Source organism: Pseudonaja textilis, chromosome 2 (genome assembly GCF_049901715.1).
Source record: "Pseudonaja textilis isolate UNSWEBS1 chromosome 2, rPseTex1.2, whole genome shotgun sequence".
Lineage (NCBI taxonomy): Eukaryota > Metazoa > Chordata > Lepidosauria > Squamata > Elapidae > Pseudonaja > Pseudonaja textilis.
This window is the reverse complement of record NC_141991.1, coordinates 113,410,347-113,432,217: the sequence shown is the minus strand read 5'-3', so window position 1 is coordinate 113,432,217 and position 21,871 is coordinate 113,410,347. Positions and strand designations below refer to the sequence as shown.

The window sequence follows — 21,871 nt, the reverse complement described above, 5'->3', positions numbered from 1 at the left end:
AAACAGTGGGTTTTTTTATCCTTCCTTCCTTCCTTCCTTCCATCCATCCATCCATCCATCCATCCATCCATCCATCCATCCATCCATCCATGAAGGCATCTTCAGGATAATATAATTATGCTACCTTGTATTTGTGTAAAAACGGTCTATGATTCCCATCTCAGTCTTGTGAACATGAATCACCAACAGCACATAAAGCATAAGATAGCAATACTAAATAAATCAATGCCACCAAAGCTCCTAATAAACAAGCTCACAACTCATCACAATACATACCAAGTTCAGTTAATACACTGACCCCAGCACTTGCAGAAAGGCCAGGATTTCAAGGGCTTCCAGAAGGCTAACAAGGTCACAGCCACTTGAATCTCATGGGGGAGGCTTCTGAGGGCAGGTGTCACAACTGAGAAAGCTAGCTTCCTGGTTCCCATTAGATGACTCAGAGCATGGACACCCTGCTAGATCTGGTGGGAGGCTCAGAGGCAACTGGAGATAGGTGGCCCCACAGAACTTTACAGATGGCAACCAGTACATGGAATTGCCCCCGGAAGCCTACTGAGAACTAATACAGCTCACAAAGCAGTTGTGTTATTTGATGATAGTGGGGTGTGCCCAAAACTATCTATATCATGGCATTCTGGATCCACTGCAGCTTTTCAGTGCTCTTCAAAGACAGCCCCACGTAGAGAACATTGCAAACATCCAGCTGGGAGGTGAATAAGGCATGACTGATCATGAGCAGAGGCTCCTGATCCACAAACAGGCACAATTGGCATATACCATGGATTTGTGCAAATGCCTTGGCGGGCATAGCTGCCACCCACGCCTTGAGCAGAAGCTATCAATCCAAGTGGATCTCTAAGTTGTAAATGAGAACTGCCCCATCCAGAGTTGGAAAATGTCCAATCCTAGGGCACGCCTAAACCTCCAGCCACTCAATCTTGCTAGGGTTAAATGAAAGCTGTTGTTCCCATCCAGAAAGAGGAAGGAACCTTAACAGCATCATTTGCAAGGCCTGTGGCTGAGATATACAGCCTTGTATCATCAGCATACTGTTGATGCTTCAAACTGTGCCAATGAATGACCTCACCCAGATGAGTTGGGAGAGAGAAACAAACCTTGCGGCATCCTGCAATGCAACACCAACACCAAGTACAACTGGCTTCAATGTAAGAACAACCACTGCAAGACTGTTCCCACTCCCAGCCCCCTAAGCTGGTCCAGGGTGATATTATTATCAATGGTATCAATTTTGGGCCAGTAAAAGATTAGTGAAGAAGGCAAGGAAAGATGTACCGTTCTCATCCTGACTCGACCAGAGATCATTAATAATTGCAGCCAATGCTACCTCAGTACTATAGTCCAGCCTGCAAACCACTTGAAATGGATCTAGATAATCTACCTTCTCCAGGCCTTCTGGAGCTTCAAACCTAAAGGTAAAGATTTCCCTGTGCAGTCATATCTGACACCGCACTGAAAGTGTGGTGCCCATCTCCTTTTCTTGGCTGAGTGAGCCAGCATTGTCTAAAGACATTTTCTGTGGTCATGTGGCTATATGCCAAAGGTGCATGGAATGCTGTTACCTTCCCATCAAAGTGGTACCTATTAACCTACTTGCATTTCCATACTTTTTGACTGCTAGGTAGGCAGGAGCTGGGGCAAGGAACAGCTCAGCCTGTTGCTCAGCACTTGGGTCCTACCACCCTTTCAATAGCCTTCCCTCAGTAGGAAGGTTGAAGAACAAATAAAAAATATCCAGTTCTACTGGATCTAGCAATGGCTTCTTAAGAAGAGAGTGAGCCATTCCTTCTTCAAATCCTGTTCTATGGCAGGGTTCTGTGTAAATGTAGAAGTGTCTTGGGAAGGAAAGTGAAGATGAAGAGTACCTTTTCTGTAGGTAAGCATGAAGAAAGCCCATCATTTGGTGCTGGAAAGTCTGGCATTAATATATATTTCCCCCTTTTCTTCCTCCTGATGCTCCTCTTTGACATGGGGCAGGAAAAGTAGGTGGTGGTATATAGTCTAGAATGGCTATCTGATGCCATTCCCATTTCTCATGGAACAGTCTCCATAGGCTGGAGATTTAACTGAAGAAGACCCTTGGATCTTCTGCTCCCAGAAACTGGTACTAAAGGCAACGTTTCACACACTGACTTCTCCATTTCTCTTGTGGACAGAACCCCTATTCTGCTTCATTACCAAGGCCATGTTAGGGTTGGAAATGCAGCAGTAAACGTTTGTAACAGCAGCCTTTCCTGCCACCTCATGCAGCTTGGGGAATAGCTCTTTAACACTGCCATGTTGAAGGGTCCTAGATAGCTATGTAGTCCTGCACATGGAGGGGGGATTTTTATGGGCAGTTCCTTTCTAAACCAATGAAGCTAAGTCTGTAGATATCCAGAGGCCATTGAAGGAAAATATTGAAAAAAATAAAGGAACGCAACAATCACCCACAGAGAGCTCCAAATAAAATCAATACAGTCAGCACACCAAAATTAATTACATATTCCTTGTTTGCATCAATGCAGGGGTTTCAGAATCTGTCTGGAGTTCAGTGGAGGAAGGATAGCTGGAGAGAGATCATTTGGATGCTATTATACTGGCCGTCTTTCTTCTTTTGTCCTTTTTTCCAAGCATTATCCTCTAGACTGAGGACACTTCAAAAGTAATTCCAAAAGAGAAAAAAAAATCCTGTTCCAGATCTTGCACAAGTACAATTACTTACCGGAAAAAATGATGCTGCTTTAATGACTCAGTTCCTTAATACTACTGTTAAAGCAGCCACATCTTTTCTCAGGCTCTCACGCAAGCTTAAAACAAATGCTTTTATTAAAAACAGAGAGGGATTGTGCTCACATGAGGTCTGCAGAACTTTTTTTTTCTAGGTTTGCAGAGCCCTATTATCCTCAAAAGTTTGATCAAATATGGTGGATAAATGTAAGCCAGCTTCATTGAGGATATTGATTGTTGTTCGGCCCAATCAGAGCAAAATTCCACATCTGATGTAACAGGCCAAGCTAACAAATCAGGAAAGCCTCTAAAGGCTGAACCCACCTTCCTAAGCACTTTGTAAGGGAATGTTAAAGGCACTAACTAGGCTCACCAGGTTATGCTATTGTGTGGAAAGGATTCACTGGAAGAGGCCTTTTAAGAAACAAAAGGTAAACCTTGTCTACTCAGGCTTCTCAGCAGGTAACCATAAGCTTGGAGGGGGGGCACTTCTCCCATCCAAATAAATAGTTCTTTGTCTAGGCACTGCTGACTGTGAAAAGAAGGGAGAAGGTTAAAAGGGACAGAGAATTATCAACCTTTTTTCCAAGCAGGAGCGGAGCCTAAGAAATTAAGCAAATACAGACTGGGGGTCTACATTTTCTGCTCAGCCGTGCTATGGCTAGTTTTGACTTAACATATTGTAGTTGGAAACTCACAGTACATTACTTGGTAAAAGAGTAGGCAATTTGAAGCCTGCAACAGTGTCCCCCCTTGAACCTTGAGTGCACTCCTTGAGACCTCCAGAATGTGACAGAAGAGGGAAATGATCAAACAGATCCGAGGAGCTGTTTTGAATTTTCAACAAATCAAATTTAGTTATGTTTCCCTCCGCTCCCTGTTGGGATGTGGCCTTCAGCTCTCCATTCAAAGGCCTAATCCAGAGGTCCCCAAACTTGGCAACTTTAAGACTTGTGGACTTCAACTCCCAAAATTCTCCAACCAGCATTCTGGGAGTTGAAATCCACAAGTCTTAAAGTTGCCAAGTTTGGAGCCCTCTGGCCTAATCAATCCCTTAGCTGAGTGGGGGAGAGAATAAATAGCTTGGTTCAATATGTCATATGAACCTTGCAGCTGGTGCTCTTTGCCACAAAAGATGGCTAAATTGTGGTTTAGCACAGTGCATAAACCAAGTCAGAATGTTTAACACTGTACACAGCTGGAACAGCATGTTATCCAAACAGCAATACCAACTGTCAATGCAATGACTCTTGGTCATTGCAGCCCATCTATGTAGGAATGTACCACCCCGGGAATTCCAGAGCTGTTGACTAGATTGGAAAGTTGCAAAACATCCTAGAAGAAGGAACCACAAACCATTTATGTCTTGTGGCCCAGAAGACAGGCTGGACAGGTTTGTGAAGTTGCCAGGAACCAAGTTTAATTGAAACCCTTTCCCTTTGGTTGTGGAGACACCCTTACCTCTTGTAGCCTTGTATCTTTATCATGAGGCTTTTCTAATGAAACGAACTAGCTCAATGACTAACATATAACAAAGGCCTAGTGGTAAGGTGCCAGGCTAGAAACCTGGAAGATTGTGAGTTCTAGTTCCATCAAAGGCACAAGGCCATGTAGGCGACCTTGGGCCTGCCACTGTCTCTCTGCCCCATGAAGGAAGCAATGGTCATTTAGGAAGAAGAACCTTGCCAAGAAAACTGCAGGGACCTGAAGAAGCAGTCCTGGAGAATCGGATAAGATTGAATGGAAGAAACAAAATGCATCATATATGGGTTTTTCAAAGGCAAAAGGAAAGTATTGGTCAGCGCTTCCACATCGTGTGGAAAAGAGAAACTTAGGAGACCAATGCAAAGCATAAGGCAAGAGTGTTATGAGTCAGCTTTCTTCAATCCAGTGTCATCTGAATATGTCAGGACTATGTTTCCCATAATTCCTAGCCAGCATGTTTATCGCTGTCCTCCAAACATACCTGGGGGCCTCGGTTGGGGAAGGTTGCCTTTAAATGCAACCTTCTAGTAATGCAGGAGAAAGCTGTTACCGAACTATTTCTTTCTCTCTCTCTTCCTCTGTGTGTGTGTGTGTGCGCGCGCGTGAGGAGAATGAGGGAGATGAAAGGCAGATCTAATGGGGGCTTGGGCTGTGACGCTACACGCACTCCTCTGCCGGTTGTCTCCCCCCCCCCCCACTCACTCCACCCTTGTGAGGTCAGTGACCTCCCAAGCTTAAACAGAAAGAACGGGGGGGGGGGGGAGAGGGAGGGAAGACCCTGGAGCTCCTTTGAAAAAATGCAAACTCAGCGAGAAGGCAAGATCCATCTCGGTCGCTATTATGTCTGAGGTGCGGGAACAGCAGCGGAGTTGTAAACTGGTTCCAGACAAGGAGGCTGAGATTGGGAGGGAACGAGGGGGTGGGGAAGCCGGGGAGGGGGGGGGAGATCAGAAAAACAGACACACACACACAAACACACCCTAAAAAAAAAAGTTGAACGCAAACCACAAAGCTCTGGACTGTGTCCTTTCTCCCTCCCCGCGTGCCCACTTCCCCCGCTCTTTCGCAGCTGCCGTAGGTGGTTTACATTGCGGGCTAGCGAGCGAGGCAACGGAGAGGAGCTGGCGGCCGGGACTGGCTTCTGCATCGGAAGGTGGCGGCGGCGGCGGCGGCGCGGCAGTAGAGCCGGGTTCGGAGCAAGCCCCGCGCGAGCGGCCCCACTTTGGGGAAGCGGCCCGAGCACGGCGAGCCTCGGTTTCCTCCTCTTGTTTGGAACGCGGAGGAGCCGGGATTTCCTCCCCCTCCCCCGCGCCGTTCGCAGCTGCAACAGGGACGTTACTTTTGTCTCGATTCCAAGCAGATCCTCCTTGCCAGGGCTCCCCGCCCGCCCCCTTCCCCCTCTCGCTGTGCCGGGCGTGCGGGTTGGACGCCGAGGGAGCTCCTCTCTTCTTCCAACGCGGCGGAATGCAGCCGGGCTGAAATGCAGTTTTCCCAACTCCCCGCTTTGCCCGGGAAGGCTTTCTTTTCCTTTCGGCTCCCTTCAAAGCGTGGCCTAGCAGCGGATACCCCGGCTTTTCGCCTTGGGAAAAACGGGCGACCCCGACCCTCTATCCCTTGCCCGGGAAGAAAATGCAACGCCGCACTAAAAAGCGCGACTCCAATCGGGTAAGTCCTCGGAGACCCCCGCTGACCTCGACTCGGGGGAGGGGGTGTAGAGGAGAGACAATATTGGAACTCGGGTGGTCCTCATCTCTCGGAGCCTAATGCTCGCCTCGGTTGTGCAGGAGAGAGATCGCGAACGGGCGAGGAAGAAATGCCGGGGGATCGGGGCTGGGAGGAAACCTTAACTATCCCGCTCCCCTTCTCACCACCCCCAAGAGCGAGCGAAAAGCCTTTCTCCCCAATCCCCGGCAGCACCCCCCCCTTTCCCTCTGCAAACAAGGGGGGGGGGGGCAAGCCGGCAGCGGCAGCAGCGGCGTGGAAGAAGTGGGAAGAAAAGATTAGATTTCGCTTCTCTCTCATCAATTTTCTGTTTAATGTCACTGGTCTCCATTGTGGGAGAGAGCGAGAGAGGCACGTCATCCGGCCATAAATTTGTGATTATAGAGCCTCCAGCTCCGTCTTGGTGCCCTAATTGAATGGATTTACTCCACATGGGCAGGTGGGGGGGGGACCTTGGAGCTGGAGCAAAAGACTACCGACCAAAGACGAAATTCGTAATAGCGGCAGAGCCGGGGCCGTCGTCGTAAAACCAGATTCTCAAACACCCGGCGGCTGGGGGAGGAGGAGGAGGAGGGAGAGGAATGGGGGAGCTGGGATCTCGGCGCAACATGCAAAAGCCGTCCTCAATTTCCGCTTTCCAGAGGCAGAGAAGGCCAAGGGAAGCTCCGAATAAGAGAGCCGAAGGGGAAGAAACGCCAATTTCTAACGTATTAGGCGCGCGCGTGTGTACTTCTCTCACCCATATTCTAAGACGGCGGGTTTTTGTTTTTTAATCATGGCTCGGGCTGGGTGCCCTTCCTGTTTGGGTGCCCTTACTTTTTTGCCGTGAGGTCGGTTTTCCCTCCCCCGCTTTGGATTGTTTGGTGTCGGTGGCGTGTTAAACGGAACGTTGACCCAGGAAAGCAGCGGTCTGTAAGTAATTGTGTCTGCCGTTTGCATGCGTGAATTGTTCTTCTTCCTCTTTCCTTTTGACGTATTGTCTTTCTTGATATTGCTTTTTATTAGGAGGCGCCGTTTCCGCCGATTTAATTCTGAAGTAGGAAAAATGTCACCTTTTCCTTCCATCCCACTTTGCAAGCTGTTTTTGTTAACAGCTAGTCCGTTCCTAGTGCGATTTTGCATTTATCTCCTTTCATGTAACTTACTTACTATAAGGTTCTTGTGCACTTTGTCGTTGAAAATCCACATCATTAAGTACATTCCTCTTTCCAAGAGAAAAATGTTTTATACAGAAAAGAAAAACAAAAGAGCAATATAGTAGTACTATCCTCTTAAGTACAATTTGCTCTGTATTACAAGACCCCATTTTTACTTTAATACTATCCTGAAAATGTACTATCTGAAGAAAACTAAATTTCTTTTTCAAGTGATACTACTGTACTTAAGGAGAAGGAAGAATCTATATACTAATAGTTTTCTCTTCAAGCAATCTTAAAAGGAGGCTTCATATAGCTTTTCCTAATGGATATCATTTCCTTTGTCTTTAAATACATTCAAAATTTGGTTGGGAATTTACCCACATATTTTTGCAGGCTTCCATCAAACCCAACATCCTTTGGAAATAATTACCCTTTTTGTTACAATTCTGAAATAAACTTCAGGCTGCTGGATAGAGCATTGGAATTTATTTTAAAAAATGAATTACAAATTCAAGGATCCATGTTTTTCTACTTTTCAAAGTCTATCCTGGAAACCTCAAATTGCTCAAAATTGGACGCACACTATCTTTCTAAAAAAAAATCACAAATATTACAGCTCAAGTGCAATAGAATTTGCCACAATTCTACTTACAAAAATATATTTAAAGCTTGCCTTTACATCAAACTAGAAGTCCTGTTACATTTTACATATATACATTTTTACATACATTGTTACATACATAGCTACATTTTTCATTATATAATTAAAACACTTCTCTTAAGCTGCCTGCAAAAATCTTTTCATATCCATTTCCTGGTTTATTTAGAATCACAAACATAATACTATTTCCAAGTCAGATTTTAAATCTAAACTCCCACTCTCATCTGCTTAAATATCGCTGCTTTATTTTCCACTGGAAAGAAGAGCAATTGACAATGTACAGTTGTGAATTTTGATTACTCATGTGTGAATGCATTTACTCCTGTGTAAATGGGCAGCTTTATACTACAAGTCATAGCACACTGATCCTGGTCTAAGCCTTATTTTAGACAGTAAGTCTTGTTTTTGAGTAAATATGCATTAAGACTGTCCTACGAAAATACAAAACATACAAAGGGAAAATTATTTTAAAAGAAGACTGCTGCAAATGCTAGCATAAAAGGGAATAGTTTTTTTTAAAGAATCTGATATATAGATGTGTGTGATTAAAAAGCATTGTTTCTCTCCCCCCCCCCCAAGAAATCAAACTGTCTCTGGACCCTGCCGCTCGAGTTTCTGTCGATATCTTTTGCAAACTCGGTAGAGAAAGTATATTTGTGCTAGTAAAGAGATGGATTTATTTAACGATTTTTAATTAAAGGCATTGACTTTCCGTTAACAAAAAGGGGTAGCGAAAGAGCAGGCCTGGCTGGTCTCGAGCTTTAGGTGCGGCTGGAAGAGAAGCATCTGGCCCAGAGTCGCCTTAGAACAGTTCGAGAGATCCTTCTTTCGCGGACCGCTCCCGTCCTTTGGGGAGGCGCCCGGATCTCTGGGTCGGTCTGATGATCTGAAGGCCGCCCGGCCGCCCTCCCTTGTTCTGCTGCTTGCTGGCCCGCGCGTATACCCAACGCTTCCCCGGAGCCTTGATCGTCCGGGTACCTTTAAAGCAGGGCTCCGGGAAAATATTGGGGAACCCAGGAAGGGTCTCTCTCTCTCTCTCTCTCTCCTTGCTGCTCTTCCGCGAGTCCCTTTCGCCGCCTTTACTTTCCTTCCAAGAAACCGTGACAAAGAAGGGCTTCATGTCCTCCTGCCTCCCACCCCCACCATGCATTGACGATAACAATGCATGTGATCCTCAAAGGGTGAACTGGAGATCGTTCTCCGGTTTTTGCTTTTTTTAAAAAAAAAATGGGGGAAAGGCCTGCCGGCGGGTTAGAGTTAAGGGATCTCCTCTCCGCTCCAGACGGCCGGCCCTTCCTATTCAGGAACGCTGGGCAACTTCCCCCCGCCCCCCTTACAGGCCTGCCTGCTCTCGCTCCTCTTCTCCCCGACCTACCCGCGGACCTTTTGCTCCTTGGACGCCTCGAGCCCGAGAAGCTGAAGAGAAAGGCGGGTTCCTTCCCGGAGGATTAGAAGCGGATCAAGGAGGGCGTGAATCGGAGCGGGAGGAAGGCGAGGAAAATGGCTGGCGGAGAACGCGCTCCAGGATCCTCTGCAAGCGACTTCCTCTCTCCGGCTTGCCAGGGCTCTCTGCCGCTCTGGGAGTTCAGGCGGGCTTCATTCCGCCGCCTTTGCGCCAAGGGGAAGCGAAGCGGCCGGGCTTCTTTCACTTTGGGCCGGCCTGACGGAGGCGCCCATTTGGTTTAAGTGCTGGGCGCAAAGCACAAGCGGAACATGGAGAGGGGGGTTTTCTGGCGGGGCGTGGGAGAGGGAGGCTCGTCCGGCTCCTTCTACCTCGCGTGGAGCGGGAGTCGCAGTCGGTGGGGTTGGTTCTTCGACCGCAGGAACTCCCTCGCGAAGACAGAGGCGGGGATTTGTTTTGTCTGCTGAGGCCAAAGCGAAAGCACAAAAGGCAGCCTGGAACTGACGAATTTCCCTGCCTTTTCGTGTTCTTTCTGGGCCCGGCGAGAGCGGGGATGGATTTTTTCCCCCTTCCGCCCCTTTGCCACAGGAAACTCAAAGCTCTTTTGGAGGGGGGCGCAAAGGGAGGAAGTTAGCGTAAATTAAGAAACTTAAGGCAAAAAAAAGGGAGCCTTCTATTCCTAAAGGAAGGATCAAATTGTGCCTCTCTTCTTTCCCTGATTCTTATACTCGCCTTGCTCCAGCTTCTTCCTCCAAGTTCCATTACTGTAGATAGAGTTCTTCAAACGGAGGGTGTTAAAAACGTAATTCTGTATCCTATGAGGAGAGGGAATTTTTTTTTTTTTTAGAAAAAAACCCACAATCGTTCTCTGTCCTGAGCATTGGATGGAACCTGGCTCTCTTGGGTTAATTACAGGCAATATTTCATTCATTTATTACCTGAGGTTTAAAATAGGGAGGGGGCCAAGGCGGAAATTATGGATAACTTTCCTCCTCCCTCTGGGGGTTGGGAGGGAGAAGGGGGCATAGAATCAGGGGGAAAGTCATTTGCAAAACATGGTCTTGATATTTTCCGAAGTAGGGAAATGTGCAAAATTTAAAAAAAAATCCCCACTACCCCCATTGAGATTTACATGATGCAATCTAGTATAACAATAGTGTATGTGAACGGTGAGTCAGAGCTGGAGTGGAAGATGCAGCAAAGCCCTCAGAAATGTCTTGGTCCCAACACATGCCTGCTCTCTTTTCACCAAATCCTGGAGAAACCCTTTAGAGAAAGAATATTGGGAAAACCCAGAACTTTGAGAAGCGGTAATGTACACCACCCCAGGGCTGCATTCTGTGAACTTTTTGCCTTTCACCAGCAGTTCGTTGCAACCCCCTCAGGCCCTTTCCCATTTTGGGGCCCTGAAGTTAAGCCAACTAAAAGCTGCTCAGGTTGAAAGGGGGAGGAAAAAGCCAGAGGTGTGTTGTCAGAAGTAGTAGCCCTGGTCCAAACTCTTGGCCAGCTTCTGTTTCCTGGGGTGGTTGGAGAGGCCTGAGTGACCCCCCCACACATAAGAGATAATCTCCCCCCAAATTGAGCTGAGCCTACACAGTTTCCAATGCTGCCATTTTGGAGATGGGTGGGGAAGAGAAAATAGAAGAGACATCCTGTCCTGAAATCTCCTTTCCTTGAGTCTTATTATCCCATTAGAATCTGTTAGAAGCCATTAGGCGGCCTTGTTCCTGAAGAGGAGAGTTAGATCCAAACAAGGAACATAATTGACTGGTCGATTCTCTAGGAATTTCACCCACCAGTCTTTTCCACTTAGTTGGTGACTTTGGACTCTGGAAAAGGATGCAGATGAAATAAAGGATACCCTTTTTCCAAAGGGATGGAGAGTTCCAGGAAGCTCAAAAGTTTGCTTCACTCTTTTGTGGTTTGGGACTTCAGTTGAAGGACTTGGATTGGAAGGGTGGATTTGGAAAACTCCGGGATCCTCCACAAAACCAGGAGTGGTGGGAATTTTGCCTGCTACACAGAAGCAAAGCGGCTGGCCTGGGGAAGTAGTTGTCTTGCCAGAACTCCCCCCTGCTTTTCTTTCTCTCTCTCTCTCTCCCTCTTTCTCAAACATACACACACACAGACACACACACACACACACACAGTTTCACCTCAGGGCCTTCACTTTACACAACAATAAAAGTAGTTAAGCACCAACAGCCACCTTCTTCCCCTCCCCCCCTTCCCATTTAGCCCCAAAAGGAACAAGGCAGAGGGAGAAAAAAAAGGCTTTTTTTTCCAGGGCTCCTCCTGTGAAATCAAGCATTTCTCCCTCCCTCCATTTCTTCCTTGCACAAACACCCAAATTTCCCCATGTATTTTTACACTTATTTCGTATTTCAGTCTCTCTATGTGTATATATGCACTCACATGATGCAAGTTTTCCTCTATGCTCCCCCCCTCACCCTATCACCCAAACTAGCTCACCTGCAATTCAGCCAAAGAGGCTTTAATGATCATTTTTAAAGTTCCGTTTTGTAAATCCACTCCGACTGGGTATGTGCTGCCTTGGCTATTATCTAAGTTATGCCTTTCTACCCAGCTGCACACACACATCCTGGCACTAATTATGTGTTTATCAAAACAGGCACCCTTTTGACATGTCACAACATGTTTGTGGGAAAACGACCTCATTCACACACACACACACACTTATCCCCTACACATGTATACACACACACACACACACACCATAGTTGTTCCTAAATCTTGTTTGGATTATGTTGTCTTTTGGCTATAAAGAGGATGGTGTATGACAAGCATGATCTGCGTATGAAGCATTTCTATATTTGCAGGTGAGGGGCACGGGCAAGTTTGTGTGTGCATGTGAATATTTCATTGGTAGAAGTACATCTCATGAAAAGATTCAGAGGTCCTTTATTGCTCCCCAAAATACTGAGAAAGGGGGCTTATTTCAGTTCTGAAAATAATGTTCATAATCCCCTTCTTATAATGGTTGCTCCAAATACTAGTCTACTTCCAATCTGAAGAAAAAGTCCAGGCCTGGAATATGAATGTTCTGTCTTCATCCAATCCCCAGAATGAAAAGAAAGAGTGAAAGAGATTTGGTTAGGCCTGGCACCATTTATTAAGCTTGCTTTAATTTAACCCAGATGGGCTAGTTCCTTGATAACCTCACACAACAAACACATTCAATTATACTTTCAGTGTGTGAACACACTGGGATATATTTAACTACAAATTACAATTCTGCATTTAACAGGGCTTTAACTAAAGGTTTAGGGGGCTGAAAGCTCTTGGATACTTTTAAAAGATATTGTTTTAGGGTAGAAAGGCTGGGGCAGAGAAATATACATTGGATCCACTGGTTATATCTCACCCCCCCCCATCAAGTATGTGTGTGCACTAGCATGTGTGAAAGTCTGAGTGTGATTAATAAACTCTGCTAGGTTTGTGACTAATAAATGCACATGTTTTAAACGGAGAAATCACAGTGGAAATTGTAGTGAGGATTGGTGGCATAAATATCATATGTTCATAAGATACATGCAAAAAAACCTTGGTAATTATCAGTGGTCATTATTTGAATAAAAACAGCCATTTTTGCTGAAAAATTACTGTAGTAAAACTTGCAATATTAGCTTGTCAGGATGAACTTTTATCTGTTTAGATTTCTATGATTAACAAATGTGTCAATTACTCCTTGTAGATTAAGAATCTGAGTGAGTATTGCTTCCCTGACCAAGATAGAAAGCACCTTGCTTCTTCCTAAATACTTCTCTGCAAAAAACAAAAGAATGCTTCAGTCTTGGGAGATGGAGAAATAGGAATTTAATCAATTAAATACCTTGATCTCGTTGAACGGCAAAAAAATAAATGGTTATCCTATCCCTATTCTCACATCTTTCCTCCTCCTTTATTACTTCGATTGGATTGCCTAGATCAAGGTATACAAAAATCTGCTTTAATCGTGTCTGTTGCTGCTAAAACCTCCATCCTGCACTAGCTAACTTTTCCAGGTTTCATCTTCCTATAATTGTATTGTTAAGGTTGATCACATACTATTATTATTTGGTTATTATTGATTATAAAATTCCTGTTAGAGAATTCAGAGTAATTCTAAAAAGGTCCACATTTTATCTTTGGGCTAATACTGGACTTGGGAAATGTGCAGAAAAAGCCACTGGGAACAGAAGCCTCGTGAATGTTCTTGGCTCTTGCTGGCTTTCCTTTGAGGGGAATAATAATATGGTGGAAACAAGATTAAATAAAATGGTCGGTCCTGTTGGCATCCCACACGGAGGTCAATTTGGAATGCCAGAGAAATAACCTTTTTCAGGCAATGAAAAACTGCAGCCCTTCTTTGCAAGATGATGAAGAAGATGATGATAAGAGTAGTAGTAGTAATATATAAAAAGATGATAGTAGTAATGACAACTGAACAATTTAAACTACAGGGTGGCTTTGGGAGTGGGAACATTGATCTTTGAGGAGATTCAAGGGAGGAGACCCCACGCTTTTAATTTAACCTCCCTTTGCTGGAGTTGGTGAAACTTCATATAACCCATAAAAGAGTCAGAAATCAAAATAATTCTGTGGAAGTTAGTAAGGGAACTTTTTGAGGGAAGAGGGAGAAACTAGGGTTAAAAAAGGTCAGTCAGCAGCTCCACTTTCTGTCGGGTTGCAGGGGAAATATTCCTCTAAGCCGACCTGGGCAGTTGTAGTCTCCCTGGAAAACGAGATGAGGAGCTGAAGTGACCCTTAATGGCGGGTGAGGGGCGTGTTCCGGGGCTGCAGGGGGAAGAGAAAGATTTCCTGAGCTGGAGCATTCAGTAAAAGCTGCTTGTCTGAGACTAAAGGTGTTTTGTTTGAAAAACCGTCCCCGGCGAGATTTATCTTTTTAACCGCAACAGCAGCAATAGCGATTTTCCTGCTCTCGGGGAGTTCACAAAGCGCCCCTTCACTTGGAGGGCCCCCCTCCCCTTTCTCCTCCCGGAAAAAAACAGGGTCGGCAGTTTCTCTTAATCGGCCCGGGGAACGAGGCAAGGAGTTCTGGCGGAAGAAGCCTGGACTTTCGCGCAAGGCCAAGGGAAGCCCGGTCACATATAGGCCCGCCGGCGAGTGAGCAGACTTCCCCGATCCCCTAGAGCCTTTAAAGGCCGCCAAAGTCCTGCTACGGAACAAAAACCACCCTTACCAGAAAACCAGTGCGTGGAGTGCGACCGAGTGCTGCGAGAGAAAGTGGGTCAAGGATTGCGGGGTTCGGAGCCTGGCGACGCTTATTGCTACCCCGTGGGAAGAGCGCTCCTCTTCGCTCTCCTTTCCCCTGCTCCCACTCCCTCCCATCCTGCAGCTTCGCTCTTGTACATTTTGAAGACCGAAGTAAATCTGGCTAAAATGGGGCTCGGGGGTGGGGTGGGGTGAGTGGGACGGAGAGAGACGTGTGTTTTTTTTCTTTCCTCACCTTTTGTACAGGCCAGGAGTTGGGTCTTTTCAGTAGTCGTCGGAAACAGGACGCGTTTGCATGGGGCTATTGGCAGCAAAGGCGGAGCACGTGCTTGGTTCCCTTCCCCCCCCTCCCCCCATTAGGAAAAAGATCGGGTCAGCGGGGTGGGGAGCAGCGGGAGAACAGCGAGAAGGAATCGCCAGGTCGTCCATTGCTTTGACCGACTTCTTGTTGCCTGCTGGAACGATGAAAGCGGAACAGATCTGGGTTGGTGATCCCTTCTCCTCCGGACTCGACAACTGTCTGGAGGCATGGCCGCTGGAAGCCGCGTTTCTTTCGCTATAACGCAGTGCTCCTTTCGGCACAAACACGTGTAAATTTAAAATAGGACTAGCCAGGGACACTGAGATCGCTTTGGAAATTTCTCCAGATTGAACTGGATGGATTTCCCACTCTTGGCCACCACCTCCCAATTTCCAGGGAACGTTTTACGTGCTACAAAAATGAAGAGTAACTCTTCCAAGCCAAGAAATTGTTTCTAATTTACTCCTTGACCAAACAACACATGGAACAATGAACCCGACCCAAACGATTGCATTAAGCGAGGCGTCCAACATACAATTACCCAAATGTAAAGATTTGCGTTTCCTAGCCCTTATTAGGCAATTATTTAGCGTGCTGTGTTAAATCCATAATTTTATTTAACATACCGGGGAGGAAACTCCCGCCCTGGCTGCTGCTGCTGCCTCTTCTCCCCCCACCCCACCATTTTTCCAGATGGAAGAATATTAAATTGCAATATTTTAACACACTTCCCTAGAGTGTGAAGGTTAGCTGAGGTCTGAGAATTTAAAATGATTGCATATTCATTTAGAGATGAAAAGAATGTTTCCATGTTGGCTACTTGGAGCAGAATTAAGGAGAGATTCTGCTATTTTCTTCCAGGCCACCTTGCTTAAAAGCTGGAGTCGAGGTGAATTTCATTCCCTGTACTTTTAGTTACAACATGGAAGATACAAATTGGGCGCTGAGTAAATATTTACCAAAATAGGAAAATATATCTTGAACCTAATCCTGAATAATGTGGAAAGCGAAAACCCTTAAAGAGGCAAATTCTTGTTCTGGAAAGAACATCCAGTAGAATTGTTGCTAGAAAGGGGACGGTGGAGGGATGACTAAATCCAGTGCAGTTACACGCTGTCCTTTTAAATTCCAGGTTGAGGATAAAATGGCCAGATACCCCAGGTCACTGATGGGGTTTGGAAGCCTTCAATCATTCCTGGGGGGGAGGGGTGGGGGGGAGAGAAACATGGCTTGCTTACCAAACCCCGAATCTTGCACATAGGTGTTGCTTAGAAAGTCAGTCTGGTGGATTCAAACCGAACTGAAAGGCAGCATGGGATGCCTTTGCCTTTCAGGGAAATACGCTTCACATGACTCCATAACCCATTCCATTCCTGATCCACATTAACATTTCCAGAGCACTGTTTAATAGGCTGCCTGTGTTATGGCTGAAAACAGCGGTTTAGCTGTAAAGCCCTTGCTTTAGCCTGTTCTAGTCTAGTTCCCCGAGAGCCCGCATGCTTTCTTAAAAGACAGGCGGGATTTTGCTGACTGAGCCTTGGTTCTAGCGAGAAGGGCTGAGGAGGGGCTGGAGGGAGCTTGACTTTTCAATCTGGCCATAGGAGGCGAACCAAATCCTCTTGATCTTTATCCCCCTAAAATAAACAAAGTTCAGACTAGCACTAGGAATCCAGGCCTAAACCAGACTACACTGCAAGCCAAACTTATGCAAGCCTTACTTCTGAGTAAGCACCCACCAACCAAATGCAGGCTGATTTGGACAGGGTGGTAGGAGGACATAGCATGATTATCCCGCAAGAAGATCCCAGACCAGCTTTAGGGACCTAAAACCCTGTTCTCTCAGGGCTTTTCCCTCAACCTGGGTACTTTTTAACTCCCCCCACCTCCGCCCTTTTAAGTACTGCAAACCCCAAAACAAGCGTGGCTTTAAGAAGGGGCAGTGAACAAATAGCTTGTGCATACACATGCACACACACACACACTGGAAGGTAGAGTTGAATCGGGATGAATGCGATTCTAAATATTTATTTCTAACTGCATCATCTTCTGTCTCTTACAGAGGAAGCCATAGAGATACTGATGCTCTGCTTCAGTTAAATTAAAAACATTTGTTACCCATGGACAGATTTTAAAAAAATAGTGGAAAGGGAGAAGCTCTAACCTTTGCTGACAATGTCCCTCGGCCTATCAAAAAGCCTATCAAAAAGCATGATGGAGTTTTCCTGCCTCCCTCACTCCGGGTGGCACCATTCACTTCAGGAATACAAAATGATTGGGAAGGAAGGAGGGAAGGGAAGGGAAGGAATCTCACAACCCCCAGTTTTGTGCAAGTGGGCAGGGAGAATATGAGTTACTGGTAATTTGCCAATAGACCCCTGGGTTTATACCACTCCTGTTTAAAGTTATTTGTTTTAACAACTGGAAAAAGAAAAGAGAAAGAAAAGGAAAGAAAGAAAGAAAGAAAGAAAGAAAGAAAGAAAGAAAGATTTTAACAAAAGAAACAGGACTGTAGAACCAAAGAAGTTTTCAATACAAGAATTAATCAATAGTCATGGAATTTAAAATCTACTTTCATTTTTTTTTAATGTGAAGAATAAATTGAGGAATGGGATTTTTAATCTTCATTTTTTTTTAAAAAAGGAAATATCCAAGGATTGTTTTTTAATCTAAATTTTAAAAGGGTTACAAAAAAATGAGGTGCAGGAAGCTAATTTATTTATACATTAAACCAACCCAAGACCAATTTCCCCATTTCCTTTCTCTTCAATTGCATTCATCCGCCCCAAAGTCCACCTCTGCCTTACTTGTCTATGCTTTGTTTCTCTCTTTTTCTCTCCCCTACCCCTATTTCTTAATTTGTGACCTTGGCATTTGTTTTTAATTTTCAAACAAAATAATACTTAATTCCCTAGTCCAATAACAATTAGACCGAATATAGTCCCCTTAAAATCAAAATAAAAGCAAGCTTTCAAACAATCTGAGATTTTGCTGTTCTGGGCTTAATATGCAGCACTGGGGTACTTCGCCCTAGGCCGAGAGAGGGAAAAGAGACTGTCAATCAGGAGACGCTTGGGTGACCAGGGACAATCTCCTTTGCTGGACCGGCCTTCTTCAAGAGCAATCAGTCACTTTGCATTAATTACCCTTCCATCCATTCGCCACTGCAAGGCAACTGCTGCTTTTGCAGAGACCTGGCACATTCACAACCAAACACCACCTGAAAGAACAAACACCCTAAACCATTTCTTTCCTGGCCCCAACTCACAACAAAATAAATCTGGAACTACTGTTGCATCCTATACCTCAACTTACACCTATCTCTCCATGCACTTACAAACAATCAGTAAATATACACCTCAAAACAGTGGAGGAAGTCCTCTCCTGGATCAGTGTTCCTCCCGAAAGTTTACCAAGAGGAGCCGTTCTGTGCACCAGGCCCAGAAATCTATTCAAAGTTAAAAGGATTGGCTTTTGTGGAAGTCTGCCTGTAGAGTATTTGATCCTGCAGCCTTCCTATATGTTATCTGGAGAAAACCCACTGAAGGCAACAGGATTTGCTGTCTCACCATCATGGGGAAATTGCTTCCTTCACAAACTAGCTACATTTGCCTGTGGAAAAGTTACATAGGCTTTAATGCACCATAGACTTAATTTTGACTTAAAACTGTGATCCTAAACCTACTGAAACAAGTGACTTCCTCTGGAGGGACATTGGCACTACAGTTTTGCTTAACTGGGAAGGTATTCCCAGCCAGTTGGCAATTATTTCTCGGTAAATAGGATGAGGATCCTGCTGTTGCACTGCTTTCCAAGATTGTAAATAAATAATTTAATAAATCCCTATTAAAGAAATATAAAGAAATTCATGCCAAAGTAGCCAGCTTGCTTACTCCGGGCAAATATATTTAGGATCAAGTGCGTGACTCTTGTTCACATGTTGCAATTTGTGTCTGTAATGTTTGAACAGAGCCAATATTCTTCTATCACAAAAGACAGAGTACCTTGAGGTGGCATTTCCTCTCTTGCATGGAAAAGAGGTGGAATTGTAAGTCTTCCTTAAGTCTTTTAAGACTCCAAACCTTGGAAACCAGCAAGGATTCCTTGTACCAAGGCCTTTTCTGCCTTGCAGACAGATCCCGTGGGGCCACTGAAGGGCTCTCTGTCCAGGGAAATCGAAGTGAGGTCAGGGGGAGAGGCTGGTTCGACTAGGAAGCCATTGTCCAACTGAGCGAGAAATTTTCTCTCTGCCCGAGTGGGAATAAAAGGAGGAGCAGAAAGACAATCTAGAGATGGAAATGCAGGACACCTTAAAGGAAAATAAGGGCAGCACAACCAGTTGGAAACTTCCAGTCCCTATTCTTCCTCCAGGTTTATTTCAGAAGACAGGGGGGACCTAAGATCATCTAGGTAAACAAGTTCTGTTTCACCATGGCTCCTATCCCCCCAGAAGAATCTGCAGGAATCAAAAGTTGCTTCGCAGTTTTTTTTTAGATCCTGTTCTAATGTGGGGAGGTAATCCAGGCATTGCAGCTTCTTGTTGTTTTGTAAGGCCCACTCTGCCTTGCAGACAGATCCAACTGAATCCCTTCTGACCCCTTCCCACGCCTATCAGTGGATGTTCTGGCTGAGGGCCTAGATAAACAGCAAGATCGAGCGGGTTGAAGACTTTCGGAGCTTGGGTACACAGACAGACACACAGCTTTCTTGTCCTCTCATTGTCATCTCCTCTGTGTGTGTGTATGTATATAAACATACATGTGTCAGATTTGCTGCTGCAAGTGTAGTTTTTTCCTGTTTAGTTTTTTCCTGTAGAATGGCCTCTTTCTCCTTCAAATCTCTGCTTTGAACCTATAGGTTTTCTGATAGGGCCTTGTGTTCCAGGCAGAAGGGATGAGTTGAAAAGTGCCTTTGCTTTCAGTTCTTCCCTCTTTACGAGACCTACGAGCCCCAACTCTCCTTTTCAGGAACCACTCCCTCCCTCCTTCTTTCCCCCTGGCCACAAATAGGGCTCCTTTCAGAATTATATATTCCCCTGCCTAACTTTTTAAAATTCTGTGTTTGTAATTTCTTTTTGGAACATATATTAGCAGAAAGTCTTAAGGTTTGCATTCTCCGTGTAATTTTTCGTCTAAAATATCTGGAAAGTAACTGGGGCCTAGCATGTTTGGTGTTTCATCTTGTTCAAACACCCACTCTGGCTTGGGCACAAGATTGCAAACTGTGGATGCTTTTATGTTATTTAAGTTACTTACAATAATTAATCCATTAACAATGTGATGTAAAGAACAGCAATAGTATTAATAATGAAAAACTCTCACCACTACTTGGAAGGTGCTGATCAAATTGAGTATTTTATCAGCATATAGAGGGATAGGATATTGGGATAGGGATTTTTTTTTCTCCTCTGGATATTCAATGGGTGCATGGTTTTAGCAAACCCCATCATCATCATCATCATGGAAAACTCAAGTTCACTCTCCTTTAAGGCATACACATAAGCATGGAGTGTACACACACACACACACACATTCACTCGCTGCTTTTTAATTTAATTCGCCCCTCTGGTTAATGAATAGCTCCGTTGTAATCTAATATCTCTTACGGGTTATTTTGATTTATTCTGCATTTTTAAATCAATTAGGCTCCTTTTAATTTTTTTAAAATAATCGTAATCACGCGTGTGGGTGGGGGGCGGCTGGAGAGAATTCTGAGCCTCCCAGCCGCTGCAATGGCATCGCGTGTGCGCGCACACACACACACACACACACACGTCCTTCAACCTCGTTCGATCGCTGGAACTGACATTTCTCCCGGTTAGCTTCGCTATAGATTCCGCCTGTGCCAAAGCGGGACGTTCTCCCGGAGGCGTAGACTTTTGCACACTCAAGATGGATCCAGTTTGCTCCTCCTGTCTGAAATTTGTGAGGCTCTGGACCGAGGTTATAAATGCAGCGGGGCATATGAAATCGACTTTTCCGTAGCGTCGTGTTCTATCCAGAGGGAGAAGTCGGCTCACGGCTTCCCGGGCATTCTCTCGCAGCCTTCCCTTCCTCGTCCCCTTTTAACAGCGAGGCATTTCCTAGCTTTGCTGCTTATCCTACGTAGCTGCACCACCGAGTCCTTAGACCCCGAATCTGTAAAGGGAGGAGTCCCCGCTGATCAGTGCGCCCCTCCCCCCGATCCCTCCGGTCACCGAAGCACCAAACCTGCCTTGAATGAATGGCTTTACTTTCAAAATCGCTAATAGGGACTCAGTCCGTTTCCCCTTTTCTTTCCTCCTTTTGATCCTCTCCACTCTTTGACCTTCTTTTGGCTCAAGGGACGGTAGGCTCTGCCTCAGGGAAGGGGGGGAGTGCATTGGGTGTGTGCGCGCTGGAAACAGTCCCCAGCTTATCTCCTTTCATCAAACCAGCCCCGGGCCCCCTGCAAACCGCGGGGCCAGTAATTGCTTTTTTCAGGCAGTCCAGTGTGGACTGGCGGGCAGCCAATCAGCGCCTTGTTTACACTGGATGATGGACAGCGGGCTGGGAGACTGCCAACCAATCAAGGCGTCTCCTGGAAGTAGGGAAGGGAAGACTGAAGGGGGTGGGAGAGAAACTAAAGCCTATGCGGTTAACCTCTCAATTGCCGGTACGAAGCCGTTTGAAGTCTTTATGCAGTGTGGTTTCAGCGTTAAAATGGGCCTTGGGAGCGATGGTATCATACAGCGAGGAAAACGTGTCTATGACTGTCCTATTTACAAGAAAAGTGGCAATTTACAACATATGTTGGTGCTAGAGGTGGGTAGGAAGTCTTATCGGAAATGTGAAGCGTAGGAGACAAAAAAGGGAAAGGAAAGAACGACCGTATTACAAACCTCCAGTTTTGATAAACCACAAAAGGACTTTTGCATGTGTTTGTGAGCAAGAAACACAGCAAAGGGACTTTCCTGAACTTGCAAAACGCCCATTTAGGGTGGCGGCAAAGCGATCCGGCTCTTCGACTTGTTTAAAGACAAATCCACAGGCGCTGAAGACTCAAGTGAACTATAAGAGCATACTTAGGACCTAAATCGCTCTAAGTCTCTTGGCATTTCGTTTGTCAAGTAACTCTTAAAAGCTGCCGGAGGGCAGGCAACGCAGTCTCTGACGTCCTGATCTGTACAGTGCTCTGATTATCCACTTTTGCTGTTGTAGCGCATCGGCCAATTTATCAAA

General features: G+C 45.5%; 1 protein-coding gene and 2 long non-coding RNA genes across 5 annotated transcripts in view; 1 reads left to right on the top strand and 2 right to left on the bottom strand.

The window, feature by feature from the left end:
• Positions 1-5,317: 5,317 nt before the first annotated feature.
• Positions 5,318-21,871, top strand: part of BAHCC1 (BAH domain and coiled-coil containing 1) — a 127,883-nt gene continuing 111,329 nt past the window's right edge. The window contains exon 1 of one of the 2 annotated variants that reach the window (XM_087924942.1): positions 5,318-5,880. The gene's annotated coding sequence lies outside the window, so the exon portion shown is untranslated. Of the gene's footprint in view, positions 5,881-6,577; positions 6,850-21,871 lie in introns of those variants that run through there. The other variant, XM_087924945.1, reaches the window with a different exon arrangement.
• On the bottom strand, positions 7,546-9,945 carry LOC113437017 (uncharacterized). The gene is made up of 2 exons (XR_015741825.1): positions 9,113-9,945; positions 7,546-8,947 (listed from the first exon to the last, which is right to left on the bottom strand). It is a non-coding gene; the product is annotated as an uncharacterized LOC113437017 (long non-coding RNA).
• Positions 12,045-14,931, bottom strand: LOC148127026 (uncharacterized). Of its 2 annotated transcripts, none has more exons than XR_015741828.1 (2): positions 14,610-14,931; positions 12,045-12,207 (listed from the first exon to the last, which is right to left on the bottom strand). It is a non-coding gene; the product is annotated as an uncharacterized LOC148127026 (long non-coding RNA). The 2 variants fall into 2 exon arrangements; XR_015741827.1 differs by lacking the exon at positions 14,610-14,931 and adding an exon at positions 14,343-14,592.